Consider the following 16,283-nt stretch of genomic DNA (forward strand, 5'->3'; position numbering starts at 1 on the left):
TAAGTTCTGAAACCAAGGCTGAGAGCAGACGTGCTGAAGAGTGCCCGTGAGGGCGATGGGAAACTGCTTCTTTAGTTCACACGGAGCATCCCATTCCCAGTTGGTGCCGGGACAGACTCTTCCCAGCAGAGGCGATTAATTCTGCACCTGCCCCACGCCATTTACAGGTGGACATCAGACTGCTCTGCAGCACAATGGACTAATCCTGGCGAAGGGTCAACAATCTGAAACGTTAACTCTGTTTCTCTCTCTGCAGATACTGCCTTACCTGCTGAGCGATTCCAGCATTTTATTTCAGATTTCCAGTATCCGCAGTATCTTGCTTTTGGACGAATCCTTTCACCTGTTGCTTCCCAGTGAGCCGCAGAATTACATAGAATTTTTACAGCACAGAAACAGGCCATTCGGCCCAACTGGTCTGTGCCGGTGTTTATGCTCCACACCAGCCTCCTCCCACCCCTCCTCATCTCACCCCATCAACATAACCTTCTGTTCCTTTCTCCCTCATGTACTTATCCAGCTTCCCCTTAAGTACATCTATGCTAGTCGCCCTGACTACTCCATGTGAAAAGAAAGAAGGAAAGAAAGAAAGAATAAAGAAGGAAAGAAAGAAGGAAAGAAGGAAAGAAAGAATAAAGAAGGAAGGAAAGAAGGAAAGAGAAAGAAAGAAAGAAGGAAAGAAAGAAAGCGAGAGAGAAAGAAAGAATGAATTGCATTTATATAGCGCCTTTCACGGCCACCGGGCATCTCAATGTGCTTTACAGCCAATGAAGTACTTTTGAAGTGGAGTCACTGTTGTAATGTGGGAAGCGTAATGGCCAAATGTGGTAGCGAGTTCCTCATTCTCACCACTCTCTGGATAAAGAAGTTTCTCCTGAATTCCTTATTGGATGTTTAGACTCCATATATATTAAAATGCTGACTTTAGCAACATGAAGGAGGAGGGGGTTATGTGATCATGAGGCACCAAGACCCTTTGCGGGAGCGGGCTTATCTGCGTGCCCCCGGAAGCCAAGTATAGACGGTGCCAGAGGCGTCAGCCAGGGCTCAGTGGGCTGAGGCACAATGGGCAGCACTCTTGCCCCTGGGCCAGAAGGCTGTGTGTTCATAGTCCCACTCCGGAGACTTGAGCACATAAAATCGAGACTGACACCCCCAGTGCAGTACTGTTAGAGGTGCTGTCTTTCAGATGTGATGTTAAACCAAGGCCCTTGTCTGCCCCCTCAGGTGGACGTAAAAAAAAAATCCCACAGCACTATTTTGAAGAAGCGCAAGAGAGTTCTCCCCGGCGTCCTATCCAATATTAATCTCCTCAACCAACATCACAAAAAAAAACAGATGATCTGGGTCATTATCACATTGCTGTTTGTGGGAGCTTGCTGTGCGCAAATTGGCAGCTGCGTTTCTGACATTACAACAGTGACCACACTTCAAAAAAGTGCTGTAATGCGTTTTAAGCCATCCTGAGATTGTGAAAGGCGCTATATAAATGCAAGTCTTTCTTTTTGCAACATTCTATATGAAAAAAAAGAACAGAAAATACTGACGGTAAAATGTTCACTGAGTTACTCCTGCATGCCCTGATCCACTTATTCCCTGCTCTCTAAACCTGAAGATCACACCTGTTCCCGACTGCCTGTGTGAAATGCCGCGGCACATCGACTCGCTGCGTTTGAAACTGCTGTTGACGAAAGATACAGGGGGGCAAGATCGGTCACTGGCAATTGCGCACACCGGGCGATAAGCGAATCGACAGCCCGTTGATGAAAATCGGACGGGATGCAAAGCAGGCTTCTGATTCGCCGTCGCCCATTTTGCGCTGGCGTCGAAAACCGATTTCACCCCCATGGTTCCTGGTGCTGACATTGATTGGAAGAGAGTTCGGCAGGCAGGAGAAACCATGCGCGATGCACCATTGCTGCATCTGACCCTGTGATTGGCAGGAACCCAGGGATAAAAGTATTGATGTTCCAATCGTTGAGATAATCCAAAATACCCAAGGTGAAAGGCTGGCTGACAGAGCTGCAGTAAAGGTCAGTGCAGTATTGACGTTCTGCCACCAGAAGTCACTATCACTGTCCCATTACAGAGTATCCCAATGACAGGTAATGGCTCAGTATTGTCACCGCACCACTCTTCAGTTAGGTACCATACATTTTCTCGGGGAGAATTTTAGACTTGGCTGGCTGTTGTTCCGATCCACCTTTCAACAGATGTCAAAAAACCCGCAAGCTTGATATGCAATTTGTGCCAAATTCAGGTCAGCGGATCCCCGAAGAGGACACTACCACAATGGTGATAGCTGAGCCCTGATCGCTTCGTCCGCTATATATTACCAATCGCAAACCTTCCTCTTCACAATCGTACGTGCGCGGATCTGACACCAGATTAAATAGGTAGTATTCTCATTCTTGCTTTCAAATCCCTCCATAGCCTCGCCCCTCCCTATCTCTGTAATTTCCTCCAGCCCCACAACCCCCCAAGATATCTGCACTCCTCTAATTCTGGCCTCTTGAGCATCCCTGATTATAATCGCTCAACTATTGGTGGCCGTGCCTTCAGCTGCCGAGGCCCTGAGCTCTGGAATTCCCTCCCTAAACCGCTCCACCTCTCTACCTCTCTTTCCACCTTTAAGACGCTCCTTAAAACCTATCTCTTCATCTGTCCTAATCTCTCCTTATGTGGCTCGGTGTCAAATGTTGTTTTATAGCACACCTGTGAAGCACCTTGGGGCGTTTTACTACATTAAAGGTGCTATCCAAATACAAATTGTTGTTCTTATTGTGTCAGCTGTGGCTCAGTGGGTAGCACACTTGCCTCTGAGTCAACAGGTTGTGGATTCAAATCCCACTGCAGAGACTTGAGCACAAAATCCAGCTGACACTCCAGTGCAGTACCGACCGTGTGCTGTCTTTCAGATGAGACATTAAACCGAGTCCCTGTCTTCCCTCTCAAGCGGACGTAAAAGATCCCATGGCCACTATTTCGAAGAAGAGCAGGGGAGTTATCCCTGGTGTTCTCATCCTTGTTTTCAAATCCCTCCATAGCCTTGCCCCTCCCTATCTCTGTAACTTCCTTCAGCCCCACAACCCCCCCCCCGAGATATCTGTGCTCCTCCAATTATGTCCTCTTGAGCATCCCTGATTATAATCGCTCAACCTTTGGTGTCCACGCCTTCTGTTGCCTCGGCCCTAAGCTTTGGAATCCCCTGCCTAAACCTTTCCGCCTCTCTACCTCTCTTTCCTCCTTTAAGACGCTCCTTAAAACTTACCTCTTTGACCAAGCTTCCTGCCCTAATTTATCCTTATGTGGATCGGTGTCAAATTTGTTGTCTTAAAATACTCCTGTGCAGAGCCTTGGGACGTTTTACTACATTAAAGGCGCTACATAAATACAAGTTGTTGTTGTTGCTGTTCCCGCCAATATTGATCCCTCAATCAACATCACTATAAAACAGATTATCTGGGTCATTTTCACATTGCTGTTCATGGGAGTTTGCTGTGCATAAATAGGCTGCCGCGTTTCCTACATTACAACAGTGACTACACTTCAAAAAAGTACTTCATTGGCTGTAAAGCGCTTGGGGACGTCCTGAGGTCGTGAAAGGTGCTAGATAAATGCCAGTCTTTCTTTCTTTCTGTTCAGTATCACTGTCCAGTAAAGTATGGGGGCCCTAATCCGAACCTATGCCTGAAGCCCTCACAAGGCAAATGCTCCTGTTCAATCTCACACAGATCAAAACTTGACTTGAGGAAAGCATGATCAAGGCTGATCTGGTAACATCCATGAAGAAGGCTGTATTCTGGGCATCAAGTAGCTGAGAATCAGCGTTTGGAGTCGTCCCATTGTCCGCATGCCCGGTACGAGACTCCCAAAACAAGCGCTCTACTCGGAGCTCCGACACAGCAAGAGAGCCCCATGTGGGCAGAGGAAATGCTTCAAGGACACCCTCAAAGCCTCCTTGAAAAAGTGCAACATCCCCACCGACACCTGGGAATCCCTGGCCCAAGACCGCACAAAGTGGAGGAGAAGCATCCGGGAAGGCGCCGAACACCTCGAGTCTCTTCACCGGGAGCCAGCGGAAGCCAAGCGGAAACAGCGGAAGGAGCGCACGTCAACCCAAGAACTCCACACACCCGCCCCTTCAACCACTGTCTGCCCCACCTGTGACAGACTGTAGGTCCCGCATTGGACTCATCAGTCACCTGAGAACTCATTGTTAGTGTGGAAGCAAGTCATCCTCGGTTCCAAGGGACTGCCTAAGAAGAAGAAGTCAGCTTACGGCAAATCAAAGGCCAATTTTTTTATATATTTCTTCCCATGTCAGAAATAAATGACAGGGCCTACCTTGAGGACAGAATAGACGAGGGTAGCAATTTAAAGCAAAGCTTGATGAAAAAAAATGTACAGGAAAAAGTGCAACGAGACCTGGGTGTTCTTGTGCACCAGTCGCTGAAGGTAAGCATGCAGGTGCAGCAGGCGGTTAAGAAGGCAAATGGTATGTTGGCCTTTGTAGCGAGAGGGTTTGAGTACAGGAACAAGGATGTCTTGCTGCAGTTGTACACGGCCTTGGTGAGACCACACCTTGAGTATTGTGTGCAGTTTTGGTCACCTTATCTGAGGAAGGATGTTCTTGCCATGGAAGGAGTGCAGCGAAGATTCACCAGGCTGATACCTGGGATGGCAGGAATGACGTATGAGGAGAGATTGGGTCAATTGGGCTTATACTCGCTGGAGTTTAGAAGATTGAGAGGGGATCTCATCGAAACCTATAAAATTCTGTCAGGCCTGGACAGACTAGATGCAGGAAGGATGTTCCCAATGGTCGAGGAGTCCAGAACCAGGGGTCATAGTCTAAGGATAAGGGGTAAGCCATTTAGGACAGAAATGAGGAGGAATTTCTTCACCCAGAGAGTGGTGAACCTGTGGAATTCTCTGCCACAGAGGGCGGTGGAGGCCAGTTCATTAAATATTTTCAAGAAGGAGTTAGATATATTTCTTAAGGTTAAAGGGATCAAGGGATATGGGGAGAAGGCAGGGACAGGGTACTGAATTTGGATGATCAGCCATGATTTCATTGAATGGCGGAGCAGGCTCGAAGAGCCGAATGGCCTACTCCTGCTCCTATCTTCTATGTTTCTATATGTTTCTATGAGATAATTTTTTAAGGTGATTGGCAAAAGGACCAGAGGGTAGGTGAGGAGAGTTTTTTTTTAAATGCAGCGAGTTGTTGTGATCTGGAATGCACTGCCTGAAAGGGTGGTGGAGGCAGATTTAATCGTGACTTACAAGGGGTGTTGGATAAATACGAAAAATGATCCGGGCTATGGGGAAAGAGCAGGGGGAGTGGACTAATTGGATTGCTCTTTCAAAGAGCCGGCACAGACATGATGGACCGAATGGCCTCTTTCTGTGCTGTAAAGTTCTAGGAAGAGCTGTAACCAGTAGTATTACATGTAACATAGAATGTATTATTTTGTTGCTAAGGTGGAACAGTGTACAACCTGGCCTGTCTCTTTAAGACAATAAGGTTTGTGAATAGACACACCCTGGGGTCAATCAGGAGCCAATTCTCGCAAGACACAACTTAGATTCATAGAATCATAGATGGTTACAGCACAGAAGGAGGCCATTCGGTTCGTCGAGCCGGTGCCGGCTCTCTGCAAGAGCACTTCAGCGAGTCCCACTCCCCCGCCCTTTCCCCGTAGCCCTGCAATTTTTTTTCCTTAGGTACTTATCCAATTCCCTCTTGAAAGCCACGATTGAGTCTGCCTCCCCCACCCTTTCAGGCAGTGCATTCCAGATCCTAACCACTCGCTGAGTAAAAAAGATTTTCCTCATGTCGCCTTTGGATCTTTTGCCAATCACCTTAAATCTATGTCCTCTGGTTCTCGACCCTTCTGCCAATGGGAACAGTTTCTCTCTATCTACTCTGTCCAGACCCCTCATGATTTTGAACGCCTCTATCAAATCTCCTCTCAATCTTCTCTGCTCCAAGGAGAACAACCCCAAGAAACTTGAGATCAATAAGAGGGCAACTTTTTTCTTAAACAGATTGTAACCCCCCGATCTGCACTCCCAGGTCAGAACCACCAGCAGAAAATGACTGGCTTTATTTCTTTTTGCACCCTTTAAAGCATGTTTTATCTCTACAACAAAGTGAGTCTTTTTGAAGTGTAACATCTGAAGCGAGACACCATCAATGCGATAGACATGAGCTAGATGCAAGATTTTGGACTTTCATAGAGAATTGACACAGTTAATTCAGAGGATCATACAATCACATAGCACAGAAGGAGGCCATTCGGCCCATTGGGCCTGTTTTTTTTTATTCGTTCATGGGATCTGGGCATCGCTGGCAAGGCCTGCCTTTATTTCCCATCCCTAATTGCCCTTGAGAAGGTGGTGGTGAGCCACTTTCTTGAACCGCTGCAGTCCGTGTGGTGAAGGTACTCCCACAGTGCTGTTAGGGAGGGAGTTCCAGGATTTTGACCCAGCGATGATGAAGGATCGGCGATATACTTTCAAGTCAGGATGGTGTGTGACTTGGAGGGGAACTTGGAGGTGATGATGTTCCCAAGCACTGCCCTTGCCTTCTAGGTGATAGAGGTCGTGGTTTTGGGAGGTGCTGCCAAAGGAGCCTTGGCAAGTTGCTGCAGTGCATCTTGTAGATGGTACACACTGCAGCCACGGTACGACGGTGGTGGAGGGAGTGAATATTTAAGGTGATGGATGGGGTGCCAATCAAGTGGGCTGCTTTGTCCTGGATGGTGTCGAGCTTCTTGAGTGTTGTTGGACATGCACTCATCCAGGCAAGTGGAGAGTATTGCATCACACTCCTGACTTGTGCCTTGTAGATGGTGGAAAGGCTTTGGGGTGTCAGAAGGTGAGACACTCGCCGCAGAATACCCAGCCTCTGACCTGCTCTTGTTGCCACAGTATTTATGTGGCTGCTCCAGTAAGTTTCTGGTCAATGGTGACCCCCAGGATGTTGATGATGGGGGATTCAGCGATGGTAATGCTGTTGAATGTCAAGGGGCGGTGCCAGCTCTTTGAAAGCACTATCCAATTAGTCTCTTGTGTTAAATCTCATTCTTCAATCTGTTTATCCATGTGCACGCCACATCTCATCATTCTCCTTATATACATTATACAAGATTATTAACAACATTATGCACACTTTTTGCATTGATAATGGCACTGTCTATATTATACTGGGATAGTTAATGTACTGGATGCATTATTTTACTCACTGTAGTCTATATACTGTACCAAGTCATTTACAGTACTGGATACATTATATTCGGATAGCTGCTGTAGTTTATGTATTACATCAACAACAACTACAACTTGCATTTATATGGTGCCTTTAATATAGTAAAACGTCCCAAGGCACTTCACAGGAGCATTATCAGCCCAAATTTGACACTGAGCCACATAAGGAGATATTAGGACAGGTGACCAAAAGCTTGGTCAAAGACATAGGTTTAAAGGAGCGTCTTAAAGGAGGAGAGAGTGAGGTGGAGAGGTTTAGGGAAGGAATTCCAGAGCTAAGGAGTAGGCAGCTGAAGGCATGGCCGCCAATGGTGGAGCGATTAAAATCGGGGGTGCGCAGGAGGCCAGAATTGGAGGAGTGCAGAGATCTCGGAGGGTTATAAGGCTGGAAGAGGTAACAGAGATAGGATGGGGCAAGGACATGGATGAATTGCACTACTGATTAGTTTATACTCAGTCATTGTAATCTGTAGTATACTTACCAAATAATTTACAGTGCTAAATATATTAGATTGTCTTATTCACACCCCCATCCACATCAATGGGGCTGTGGTGGAAAGGGTGGACAGCTTTAAGTTCCTCAGAGTCCACATCACAGAAGACCTCTCCTGGTCCCTCAATACCTCCTCTCTGGTGAAGAAGGCCCAGCAGCGCCTATATTTCCTAAGGAGGCTGAAGGGATGTAACCTGTCACCCCTGATCCTCTCTAACTTTTACCGCTGCACAATAGAGAGCATCCTGACAAACTGTATCACAGTATGGTATGGCAGCTGTAGCTACTATGACCGGAAAGCCCTGCAGCGGGTAGTCAAAACTGCCCAACGCATTACCGGCACCTGACTACTGACCATAGAGCACATATACCAGAAACGCTGTCTACGGAGGTCACGGTCCATCATCAAAGACCCTACCCACCCCAGCCACAGTCTGTTCACCCTCCTGCCATCTGGGAGACGCTACAGATGCATTCGCACCCGTACGACCAGATTTAGGAACAGCTTCTTTCCCAGGGCTGTCATCCTACTGAACTCCACAAATAAACTCTAAAGCCTGCACATCTGCCAATGCACTTTATCATGGTTATGTTTATGCTAATGTATTACAAGCCAAATGTATGTTGAATGTTTAAATGTCTTAATCTAAATGTACACTCTCGGGAGCAGCAATCCTACATTTCGTTGTACTGCACTTGTGCACTAACAATGACAATATAAGTTGATTTGATTTGATTTGATTTTGATTTGATTTGCACGTCATAGTAGTATCATAGTATGATCGAGCACAGAAGGAGGCCATTCAGCCCATCATGCCTGTGCTGGCTCTTTGGCAGAGCTATCCAATTAATCCCACCCCCTGCTCTTTCCCTGTAGCCCTATATATGTTTTCCCTTCAAATATTTATCCAGTTCTCTTTTGAAAGTTACTATTGAATCGGGTTCCTCCACCCTTTCAGGCTGTGTGTTCCAGATCACAACAACTGGTTCTTTTACCAATCGCCTTAAATCTATGTCCTCTAGTTATCGACCCTTCTGCCACTGGAAACAGTATATTCTGCATTTTGTTCTGATTTTCACAATATTATAGTTCCTATATTTTCATGACTCCCTACATTACATGGAGTTCTTCACTGTAGTGGCTATATTTGGTGCTGAGTAAAGCACAGTACTGTACATATTAGACTGAATTAGTCTATCCTGAGAAATTTATCGCAGTGCATGCATTGTACTTAAATATTTAGCAGCACTGTGTTTTATTTTTAACTGTGTGTTGATGCGGTGTATGTATTGTACAAAGTATTTACAACACAGGAACAGGCCATTCGGCCCAACGGCTCTATGCTGGTGTTTATGCTCCACAGGAGCCTCCTCCCACCCTACTTCATCTAAACCCACCAGCATAACCCTCTGTTCCTTTCTCCCTCATATGTTTGTCTAGTGTCCCCTTGAATGCATCAAAGCTTTTCACCTCAACCACTCCCTGTGGTAGCGAGTTCCACTCTCTGGGTAAAGAGGTTTCTCCTGAAGTCCCCATTGGATTTATTAGTGACTGTCTTATATTGATGGCCCCTAGTTCTGGTCTCGCCCCCCAAGTGGAAACATCTTCTCTACGTCTACCCTGATCAAACCCTTTCGCTCCTCCTGAGATATCTGCGCTCCTCTAATTCTGCCCTCTTGAGCATCCCTGATTATAATCGCTCAACCGTTGGTGGCCGTGCCTTCTGTTGCCTCGGCCCTAAGCTCTGGAATTCCCTGCCTAAACCTCTCCGCCTCACTACCTCTCTTTCCTCCTTTAAGACGCTCCTTAAAACCTACCTCTTTGACTGAGCTTTTGGTCACCTGCCCTAATTTCTCCTCATGTGGCTCAGTGTCAATTTTTTGTCTTTTAATACTCCTTGGGGCGTTTTACTACATTAAAGGTGCTATACAAGCTGTTGTTTTTCATAATTTTAAAGATCTCTATCAGGCACCCCACCCTCAGTCTTCTCTTTTCTAGAGAAAAAAGCCCCAGCCTGTTCAATCTTTCTATATATTGTATACTATAATATTAGTGTCAGCTGTGGCTCAGTGAATAGCACACTCACCTCTGAGTCAGAAAGTTGTGGGTTCATAGTCCCACTCCAGGAACTTGAGCATATAAAACTAGGCTAACAGTGCAGTGCTGAGGGAGTGCTGCACTGTCGGAGCTGCCGTCTTTCAGAAGAGAGGCTAACCCAAGGCCCCATCTGCTCCCTCAGGTGGATGTAAAAGATCCCATGGCCACTATTTCAAAGAAGAGCAGGGGAGTTATCCCCGGTGTCCTGGGTCAATATTTATCCCTCAATTAACATTACTAAAAACAGATTATCTGGATCATTATCTGTTTGTGGGAGCTTGCTGTGCGCAAATTGGCTGCCACGTTCCAGTTACAACGGTGACTCCAATTCAAAAGTACTTCATTGGCTGTAAAGCGCTTTGAGACGTCCGGTGGTCGTGAAAGGCGCTATATAAATGCAAATCTTTCTTTACTCTCTTTGACACCAAGCCACATAAGGAGAAATTAGGGTAGTGGAAATTCTGTGATAGTGGATTGGCAGTTAGGATCAGATCAGCCATGATCTTATTGAATGGCGGCGCAGGCTCGAAGGGCCGATTGGCCTACTCCTGCTCCTATTTCTTATGCTCTTAGGTGACCAAAAGCTTGGTCAAAGAGGTCGGTTTTAAGGAGCGTCTTTTGAGTGACTCCCTATACATATGCAGCATGTATAAATTGGCGTGTAAGGTGTAGAGGGTTATATTTTTTTGTGGTGCAGTATATATATTATTAAGGTTTCTCCAATACTGTTAACTTGCCCCTCGCCCCCTCGAACTACATTGCCTTTGATCCTCTCCAGACGCCGCCCCTTTGTGCCTGCACAGTCTTTAATAGCGGTGATCTTCTCTTTCTTCTCGGGCCCAGTTCGGAGCGAGTGTTCGGGGAGACAATGCGATCGCAATCTGCGGTGGCGGTCTTCTACAGAGAGCTTACTGCTGAAAGGAGCCCTCTTGAACGCTTCTCACGCTGGGTACTGAAGGCGCAAAGCCTTTCATTGTCGCATTCGCTTCACCGTCACCGTTTTACAGGGAGAGGGTGGGAGGCAAGAGGCGGGGGGGGGGGTGCTGTTAACATAACTAGGAATTAGTTACCTCACATACCAAAACTCTCCCCTCTCAAAAGAAAAAAAACACCCATAAAGCGATAGAGACAAAAGATCCTGTTTATCAATATTCAATTTTTTAAAAAGAGAAAGGGCTACGGGACATGGGAAGGACATTGTTTGGGACCCAGTGAAAGACATCCCTGGTTTCCCAAACTCCCACTTCCAGAGGAATAATTTGACATCAGAGTGAAAAAACACACAAAAAAATCAGCCTCAGTGTGTCATTGTTCCAGTTTTAGATACTGAGCCCTTTGTCGCTCGGAACGTTGTCGATTCTGGTGCAGCTTCCAAGCACATTTATTGATGCGGTTTCTAAATCTGCATTTTGTTGTTTTGGGGGGGGGGGGCGCTTATTTCTTTTTTAATAAGTGCGAATTCGGGCAGAAAATGCGCCAGTTTATTCCGCCATCGGCAAGGTCGTGACTTTTATATTTTTCCCCCAAGTTAAGGAAATGTAAAAGAGGGTTACAGATTTGTCAGCAGGGGGTTTTTTGGGGGGAGAGGACGCCAGGTGTGAATGCGGCGGCGAGTGTTCAAAGCGGGGCGGCAAACGGGGCAAAGGCAGGGGAAATTACTGGGCGTTTTGAAAATCAGGTCTTTTTGTGTGTGTGTGTGTGTGTGTGTGTGTGTGACAGTCCATTTTCTCATCTGATAAAATGTACACTCTCTCCAACCAATTTAGCTCCTTTCCTGGATTATCTCGCCGCCAAGAATTAGAGAACATTGCAAACATCAGGAAACTTTTCTCTCACTTTAGATTGGCTGGGCATTTTTTTTTGTGTGTCGCTTCTCTCTTTTTCTTCTATCCCCTTTGTATCTCGGTTGCCAGGCGACCCGGGAGACGAGGAGAAACTATTTGCCCGATAAATTAAAGGGGAGAGGTTAAAAAAAAAAGCTGCAAGGAACAAGAGCGACAGGCCGGGAAACAATGAGGAAAGTTTGAGATTGAACCGTCCTCACTCCAGTTTTATGATGTGTCCCAACGTGCTCCCCGCTTGCTGGGTGAGTGACATTTTTGCACCGTTATTGGGTCTCCTTGTTCCAGCACGATAAGCACAGTGGGTTCTTATGTCACGAACTCACTCCCTGGTCACAAAGCAGCCTTTGCAAAGGGGACAACAAGAAGGATCTGTGTTTATTTTATTCCTCCCCAAATCCTTGTACCAATCGTCCAAGGCACAACAGCATCAGAGATTCTATTTAGAAGAGTTCTGAGTGTACAAGAGGTGAGGTCTTTCTGTGTGTGTGTTTTTTTTGTGGCGGGGGAGGGGGAGGGAATGGATGGGAAGGCTTAAATAGTCTCCACACTGCCATAGTGACCGAGGGAGGGAGGGGGGCGTTCGATTCATGAGCTAACTGATCTCCATCCATCACCCTACAGGTCTATTGAGTCCGGACAGTCGGTTGGCCGAGAGGATATATTGTCAGCGGATACCCTGCCCACTAACTGAGCAGCCTGGGTGGGGAGGAGGAGGAGGAGGGGGGGGGGAACAAAGCTGAGAGCAAAGACTCAAAGGGCAGCCAGGGGCGAGTGAGTCTTCAGAGCGACAGAATCGGGAGCAAGTGGAAGCCACGAGAAAGCCGGAGAGAGGACATCCAACCTTCACCCCCCTAAAAAAAAATCTCCAGATTACTGGCCCAACTCAATCCCCGGGGCGATTTCATCTCCTCCAGCCCCACAGAGAAGCGAGCAGGTCCCCGCGGAGGGGCTTTGCTGAGGTTTGGAGGTAGCCCTCAGCCTCAGGACAATCGGACTCGACACTTCACGAATGGAAGATCGACACAATGAAGCCAAGGCGGGACAATTGGAGCCAAGCTGAACATTTGAACGGGCGCCGCACGCAGATATAACTCCAAATGTAGGTTCACTTGAAAATGTTGGGCAGTGTTAGAATGCTGTTTGCTCTGAAGCTTTTGAACCGAGTTTATTGTCTCTCCTTTCTCAGCAGGTTAAAACTAGGTTAGATGGCCCTCCTTTACTTGTACATTGAGGGAGAACTGCCTGAGGATTCTAGCTCTTGATTGTCCAAACGCAATTCTTGTGCCATTTTTGAACAAATCCAAGAATTGTGCCTGGACATCTTGAGCTGGTTTTTTTCCAATTGTCTTCCAATCGATGATATCACCGGCATCAACCGATTGGTGGCCATTCCGAGAAGCCGCCGAGCAACCCTTCACCTGACTGTTAATAATAAAACCATCAGTCCCCGCAATCGATTCTCTGGTCTTGCTGTTTTATTCACGAGTTGATGATTCCTTCTTGCAGACCATCTTCCCGACCTGATGTCCTTTGGAGTAGCGGGATTGTCAAGCTCGTTCAATACGCATGGGCAAATGGTTACTTTTTCGCTTCGCGGTCTCAAACTCGGGAGTAGTTGTCAGAAACGCCATTCAAATGGGTCATTTGACAATGTAAAATTGGAAAGATTCACAAGTTGTTCCCACAGTGCACGTCAGCCGTTGGGTCCACTGGCTATTTTTTTTTTAAAGTCAGGGTGGAGCGGCGTTCAAAACAATTTTGCTTATCCAAGCTGGAAATCTGAAATAAAAACCAGAAAATGCTGAAAACCCTCAGCGGGTCAGGCAGCACCTGTGGCGAGAGAAACAGAGTTAACGTTTCAGCTCGATGACCTTTCATCGGAGTAGTAATATCCTCGCTCATAGCTGAAAGTTTAAATGGTATTAAACTCAGGAATACTCGGGACGTGTTCTCATTCCGTTCTCCAAAAAGGGTTGTATTCCATTTTATTGTGTAATTCGACGATGCACCTCTCCCTCTATTCCTGTCTTCATCCTTCCCTCCATCCTCCTTTCTGCCTTCTCCCTCTCTCCTCCCCCTCTCCCCACTCTCTACCTCTTTTCCACTCCTCCCTATGTCCCACCTTGCTTTCTCCCCCTTACCCCCTTTCCTACCTCCTCTTGCTCACACTCTCCCTCCTTTTTTTTACCAGGACCTTTTCTCTCTCTTTTCGTTTAGCGTTAATTTTTATTGCTCAAGCGCCACCTTCCCCGTTGGTTGCGGCCAGACTACAGTATGTGTCTATGGGCAGGGGGAACGGCGTGTCATTGGATTAGTCACTAGGGCAGAGTCAATCACATTATTTCACTAAATAAAGGACCAAAAACGGAGAGAACGTTTCGCAAAGTTGTCTCAGCCTAGAAAAAACTCCCAGGAAGCCCAGGCCTGATTACAGGGCTCCATCCGGAAAATGCGATGAAATTTTAAAAAATGTAAATGGCCCATTAAAAAAAAGACAATTTTAATAGCTGGACCACACAGCTCGCGGTCCTCAATCGCGACCGCCTTATATCCCTTTGGATCTATCTCACTTCACTCTTTCTCTCCTCCTGGCTTTCACTCCACTTCTCTGTGTCTCGGTTACAATAAAATTGCTGATTGATTCCACTACCCCCCATTTCCACTTAAAGTCCCGGCGCGGATCCCTGGTGCGAGGCATTCACTGCACTCTGGCAGGCGGGATCACAAGACTCATTCCGTCCCAGCCTGCGTTATACACCAGCAAAAAAAACAGGCTGTCTACCTTGCTCCCAGCAACATGCACTGGATTGATGTCAGGCACAGTGTGGGGATGGGGATGCACTGGAGAAATTAAACACACACACGATCAGTCCTCTAATGTGTATAAAAGAACAATTGCATTTAAATAGTGTCTCTGATATCAGGACATCAAAAAGTTCTTAAAAGCGAATTAAATACTTTTAAACTGCAGTCACTCCTGTATTGTGGGAAAATTATTGTAGGTAATTACATCAATCCCCATCCCCATTCCCACATTGTGACTCATCAATCCCCATCCCCATCCCCACACTGTGACTCATCAATCCCCATCCCCATCCCCACACTGTGACTCATCAATCCCCATCCCCAGCCCCACACTGTGACTCATCAATCCCCATCCCCATCCCCACACTGTGACTCGTCAATCCCCATCCCCACACTGTGACTCATCAATCCCCATCCCCAGCCCCACACTGTGACTCATCAATCTCCATCCCCATCCCACACTGTGACTCATCAATCCCCATCCCCATCCCCACACTGTGACTCATCAATCCCCATCCCCATCCCCACACTGTGACTCATCAATCCCCATCCCCATCCCCACACTGTGACTCATCAATCCCCATTCCCCATCCCCACACTGTGACTCATCAATCCCCATCCCCAGACTATGACTCATCAATCCCCATCCCCAGCCCCACACTGTGACTCATCAATCCCCATCCCCATCCCCACACTGTGACTCATCAATCCCCATCCCCAGACTATGACTCATCAATCCCCATCCCCATCCCCACACTGTGACTCATCAATCCCCATCCCCATCCCCACACTGTGACTCATCAATCCCCATTCCCATCCCCATACTGTGACTCATCAATCCCCATCCCCATCCCCAGACTGTGACTCATCAATCCCCATCCCCACACTGTGACTCATCAATCCACATCCCCATCCCCACACTGTGACTCATCAATCCCCATCCCCACACTGTGACTCATCAATCCCCATCCCCATCCCCACACTGTGACTCATCAATCCCCATCCCCATCCCCACACTGTGACTCATCAATCCCCATCCCCAGCCCCACACTGTGACTCATCAATCCCCATCCCCATCCCCACACTGTGACTCATCAATCCCCATCCCCAGCCCCACACTGTGACTCATCAATCTCCATCCCCATCCCCACACTGTGACTCATCAATCCCCATCCCCAGCCCCACACTGTGACTCATCAATCTCCATCCCCATCCCCACACTGTGAATCATCAATCCCCATCCCCACCCCCACACTGTGACTCATCAATCCCTATCCCCAGCCCCACACTGTGACTCATCAATCCCTATCCCCATCCCCACACTGTGAATCATCAATCCCCATCCCCACCCCCACACTGTGACTCATCAATCCCCATCCCCAGCCCCACACTGTGACTCATCAATCCCCATCCCCATCCCCACACTGTGACTCATCAATCTCCATCCCCATCCCACACTGTGACTCATCAATCCCCATCCCCATCCCCACACTGTGACTCATCAATCCCCATCCCCATCCCCACACTGTGACTCATCAATCCCCATCCCCAGCCCCACACTGTGACTCATCAATCCCCATCCCCATCCCCACACTGTGACTCATCAATCTCCATCCCCATCCCACACTGTGACTCAGCAATCCCCATCCCCAGCCCCACACTGTGACTCATCAATCCCCATCCCCATCCCCACACTGTGACTCATCAATCCCCATCCCCATCCCCACACTGTGACTCATCAATCCCCATCCCCAGCCCCACACTGTGA

At 47.5% G+C, this 16,283-nt stretch overlaps 1 long non-coding RNA gene across 1 annotated transcript; it reads left to right on the forward strand.

Annotated features, from left to right (window-relative positions):
- The first annotated feature begins 12,448 nt into the window (after window positions 1-12,448).
- LOC147095688 (uncharacterized) lies at window positions 12,449-13,167 on the forward strand. Its single transcript, XR_015074816.1, has 2 exons — window positions 12,449-12,809; window positions 12,897-13,167. It is a non-coding gene; the product is annotated as an uncharacterized LOC147095688 (long non-coding RNA).
- Window positions 13,168-16,283: the final 3,116 nt, after the last annotated feature.

This window comes from Somniosus microcephalus, unplaced genomic scaffold (genome assembly GCF_052327205.1).
Source record: "Somniosus microcephalus isolate GS21.2 unplaced genomic scaffold, FLI_Smic_1.0 unresolved_chr1, whole genome shotgun sequence".
NCBI lineage: Eukaryota > Metazoa > Chordata > Chondrichthyes > Squaliformes > Somniosidae > Somniosus > Somniosus microcephalus.